Genomic DNA, 5,344 nt, shown 5'->3' with positions numbered 1-5,344 from the left:
GAGAGAGAGAGAGAGAGAGAGAGAGAGAGAGAGAGAGAGAGAGAGAGAGAGAGAGAACGAGGGGGAAAGAGAACGAGAGAGTTTCAGTAATTTCCTTTGAGTATTTTTCTTCAACACCAGGTGCACTTCTATATTGCTGGTGAGTGTGAAAAATGTATGGAAGATCGTCCTTTGAGAGGGCATAAAATGTTTGTGTGTAAAATCCATTTTACAGCGTTTTCTATTTGCCTTGTTTTTTTTTTAAATGTAAATTTAATGTAGCGTTTGTTTGTTGATGGACCTTTTTACAGCCTAGGGACCCTGAGTGTATAGAATGTATGCCATGTAAGTGGTGTTATTATATTGATTGGTGACACTGTGACGTATCGTATGTGTCAATCCTGTCATAGTGTAGGGAGGTGATTGAGTAGAATACGAAGTGTGTGGCTCCTCATAGGAGATAGTTGAGTAGAATAGGTTGTTCTGTGAGATATATAATACGTTCATTGGTTAGTGATTTGTAGAAAGATTATGTGAGTGTTGTAGGTTGTATATATTTTGTCAAAGTTTGGGGAGTTATTTATATGTCAAACTATACAGTGTTGATTACACAGGTAATAGAACCGAATGTAGTTTTGTTACGTTTGTTAATGTCCGTAATTATTATTATTATTATTATTATTATTATTATTATTATTATTATTTACTTTTAATCCGCGTGGTTGTTACAATCACTCGCCGAGACACACCCAGCTTCTCTGAGACATGGTTCTCCTGGGATATTATCTAGATGTTTTTGACATCCCTTTCCTATCATACCAAGGGCACCCACAATAACAGGAACAGTTCTAGCTTTAAGATGCCACAGCTTTTGTATTTCAATTTCCAGCTCCTTATATTTACTTAATTTGTCAAATTCCTTTACAAATATATTTTTATCAGTAGGAACACTTACATCTATTAGTCTACTAGTATTTTCTTCTCTGGTCGATTAGCCTGGATTAGTCTGTGTTGACTGGAAATCCCAGAGGATAGTGATTTTTTTCCTTCAACGACTGGCTCAGGATGATGTTCATACCAGTAAGCAGGAGTGCTGATTTTGTAGTGTTTACATATTTTCCAATGTAAATACTGTCCTACTCTATGGTGATTATTTTTGTATTCATTTGATGTCAGCACAGGACATCCCGAGCCGAGATGGACTATTGTTTCATCAAACTTATCGCAGAATCTGCATTTAGGATCAGAACCGTTTTGAAGAACGTTAGCCTGGTAGTTTTTGGTAAGCAATCTTTGGTCTTGTGCCGCAAATATGAAAGTTTCAGTCTCTGCTTTCAGTCCTGAGCTTCTCAGCCACTGATGGGTTGTTTCTTGATCTAAATCAGCATTTCGGCTTCGAAATATATATACTGTCCATGCAGAGGCTTCTGGCTCCACCGCTCCTTAATTTCTTTCTACCCGTTCTTCTTTGCAGTCTGTTTGATCCGTTTTGGTTTTTTTCTTGGCAATGGTTTCAGGTTCTTCATCTAATTCAGGGTTAATGCCAAGTTCCCTTGCAAATTTGCAAACTTCCTTGACAACAGAATTTGATTTTTTACTGCTTTTGTGTTTGCACTCAAGCCGCAGCATCCAGTCCTCTGTACTAGATAAGTACAGTTCTACCTGCGTAATTCCTTTTCCCCCCATTACTTCTAGGTCTGCTTTTGGGCGGTGTATGTTCTTAGGTGTTAGTAGCTTTCTTGTCTTCTTGTCCAGGCGTTGGGGCCCTATAAGATTCCAGTTAATGACGGTAAAACTGTATTGGACTATTGGAAGTGCCGGGGTTTTAATGGCTTCGAAGCGATTTCTTGGATTCAGTTTTTAGTATGAGTCATATTCTTCTGTAATACTCCTTTCGTATTTTTTCCTTCATAGTAGCATGTTGTATACAGTTTCTTTCGTTTATCCCCAGGTATTTATAACTTCCTTTTGGGTCAAGCTCAATGGAAGTTGTATGCTTGAGCTTCCCTTTTACAAAAGTTGCTCTAGCACACTTATCAAGGCCAAAATCCATCTCGATGTCTAACAGCTCTACTAGCTCTTCGTCATTTCTAGAAAACAGCTTCAGATCGTCCATATAAAACAGATGATTTGCTATAATATTATACATTTTGAACCCATACCTGGTGTTATTTAATTCGTTTGTAAAAGAGTAATGGGGAGAGGAAGTCGCCTTGAAAGATGCCTCGTTTGGTGTTGGTGTTATTAGATTGGCTCATTCCATTACTATGGTTTAGAAGGAGACGTGTATTCCACTTGGCCATGCTACTTTGTAAGAATTTGGAGACTACAGGAGAGATCTTGTATATCTCAAAAGCCTTGAGTAGCCAATTATGTGTGACACTATCAAACGCTTTCCTATAGTCTATCCATGTCATACTCAAGTTCTTCGTGTTGCTCCGGCAATTCTCTACAATCATTTTATTTATGAGTAATTGATATTTGCTTCCATAAGAATTCCTCTCACAAACCTTTTTGAGCTTCTGTTGCTATTTTTTATGCTGTTTGAGAGCTTTGGTAGCGATTCTCTATTGATCATGTCAGTAAATTCAGTCTTGCTGAGTTCTCTCATAACGTTTTCTTTTGCTTCTATGATTTTCTTATTATTATTCACCTCAAATTCTGTGTCATATCTATTCTGGTGTTCTTCAGGTGGGTCTACTTTCTCCTCTTTTTCCGCATATCTGTTCTTCGCTATTCTTTCTTCAGCTTTCTCGTTGAGATGTACTGCTTGTACACTGGATTCTGTGCATCAGTTACCTATTTCATCTGCATTGTTTATATTTTCATTTGGTCTACCGTGGGATATTTGTGTCCTAATCTGGCTAATTTCAGCGTCAGTTAACCTTTTATTCTTAATGATTTCTCTTCGTACATTACTTAATTTATTTGTGTCTATATATCTGCGTACTTCGTTGCCTACTAAGTTTCTCCATGAAGTGTATGTTGGTACAATGTGGTTATTGTTTGGGTTTAATTGGGCTGTATAGAAAGCTTTCAATACAACTCTACAAACCTATCTAGTCCATCTTATTTGTTTTGCTTTAGATGGTGTCACTACAGGTCTAAGGTTATCCTGGTTCTGGTAATCTAATTGTTCTTTTTTCTTTTCTTATAGAGTTTGTTCCAGCAGCAGACTTTTCGATCCCAGTCTGGTTCCCCACCGGGTAACGCGGTTCTTGTCCCAGGCGATGACCGATCCGGCTTGAGTTTTGGTTTGTCATTAAAGCATTGACGGTGATAAGATTGACTTTTTGACATTACACCGTTTCCTTGTTCTTCGAGTCAATATCTATCGTAGCGTAGGCCGATAGATCGAAAATCGCCTCTACTTTTTTTTGTTTTTTGGTAGCTATGTTTCCGGTTATAAATGCTTAGTGGTGTTTTAAACTGAGTACCTAATTTGCGCCGTTTTATATTCGTTCGTGGGAAGTTGCTTTGTTTTTGTTTGGTACGGCGTCGCTCGTGACATGTGTTTTTCTTTTATTTTCTGCGTGTGCCGTGTAGGCATTTTTTGTGTTGCTTATCAATATTAGCATGTGCACATGGATGCATGAACAGTTGCATGTATAGGCGATATTTCAATTTACGTACTTAGTGTGTTGTTCCAAGGTTCCTGGTTCTGGTTTCGGCGTCTCGCGTATGTCACATTGAGACATCACGCATTTAAGAGAGAAACGACATTGCATGTAACAAAATTCTTTCGGCCGTTTTAGTTCCTTTGCTTTAACAGGACTTTTACCATAGTTGTATCGTGAAGTTTTCCTTCCATCGCACCGATTCTACTGGATTAAGTTTGTTTTGTGGAGAGAGCTTCTTAGAGTACGTCCACGTTATTATTTAAACCGAAGTTATTATTATTATTATTATTATTATTATTATTATTATTATTATTATTATTATTATTATTATTATTATTATTATAAAATAAGTATCAGTCATGTGCTGGAGGCAATGATATTGGTTAATCCCTTCCCCCTATAATTACTGACCTTATGCCAAAATTTGAGTGAATTTTTATTATTCGAGCTGGAAGAATCCTTGCAGGCAGAAGAGAATACACCGTTTCTTGACAATGATACAGACTCAAAAAGCACCAACATAATACAGACTAATTTGTTGACGCTAAAGTTAAAAACTCAATGTTTTATATTTATCTCAGAAGGCACACAGTATCGTTGTGATAAAAGTGAACACCTCTCTCTAACATCAGGTATTTTAATTAATTATTTGATGAATATATGTACATACAAAACACATAATTAAGAATCTAGTAAATGATACCAACGTATGTATTATTTCAAAAGAAAAGAGGAAGATAACGGCTACAGTTTATTAGCGTATATAGGATACACTAAATACAGAATAAATAATTTCATATGAAATAAAAGATAACAAAATAAAAACAAAAACGAAACGTAATCTTGGTATACTACACGCTTGAAAATAAGAAGCACACCTAAAAGAAAGGAAATTCATAACATGGATAACGAAGCTAAGCCTACCACGAGCAATTAAATATCAGTTCCAAATTTTGACCCAAGAACAGCAATTTTGGGGCAAGAGGTAAGTCAATTACATTGACACCAATGCTCAACTGGTACTTACTTTATCGACCCCGAAAGGATGAAAGGTAAAGTCGACCCCGGCGAAATTTCAACACAGAACGGTGTGTTAACGCTTGTCTCAAGTAGATTTGAACTGGTAACAAGTTTGTATTTATACACGTCAGGTTTTAGCGATGCCAACCCGTATATGCATTAAGAAGAAGGAGGGAGTCAGAATTTTGAATAATTCTTTATATATCTTGGAGAGTTCGATAGAATGGACGAAAGCGCTAATAAAGAATTATCCAAAATTCTGACTGCCTCCTTCTTAATATACAATATCTGTACATCACTTCAAACACTCTAAACATAGACGCACGCACACACACACAAACGCGTGCGCGCACACACACACACACACACACATATATGTATATATATATACACACATGCATAACTAACAAAAATACGTATATATGTATATATATATATATATATATATATTTATATATGTATATATATACGTATATATACATATATTATATATAATAATATAGATTTAATCAAAAGATTAAATGTGATACTTAAAATGTTTGAGGCACCAGAATTTGGTAGGGTAAAAACCAAAAACAAAATCAAGAGATTTGGTGAATAAAAATTTGAAGATAAGCAACAAAAATTCAATAGGTTATAGTAGTACGTGCGCTTCGTACAAGCTCCATTTATTCATGTGGTGAGAACACCACAGAATGTACAATGAAAATGTACTCCTCAGCTGC

This window comes from Octopus bimaculoides, chromosome 2 (genome assembly GCF_001194135.2).
Source record: "Octopus bimaculoides isolate UCB-OBI-ISO-001 chromosome 2, ASM119413v2, whole genome shotgun sequence".
Taxonomy (NCBI): domain Eukaryota; kingdom Metazoa; phylum Mollusca; class Cephalopoda; order Octopoda; family Octopodidae; genus Octopus; species Octopus bimaculoides.
Note: the sequence above shows the minus strand (reverse complement) of the source record.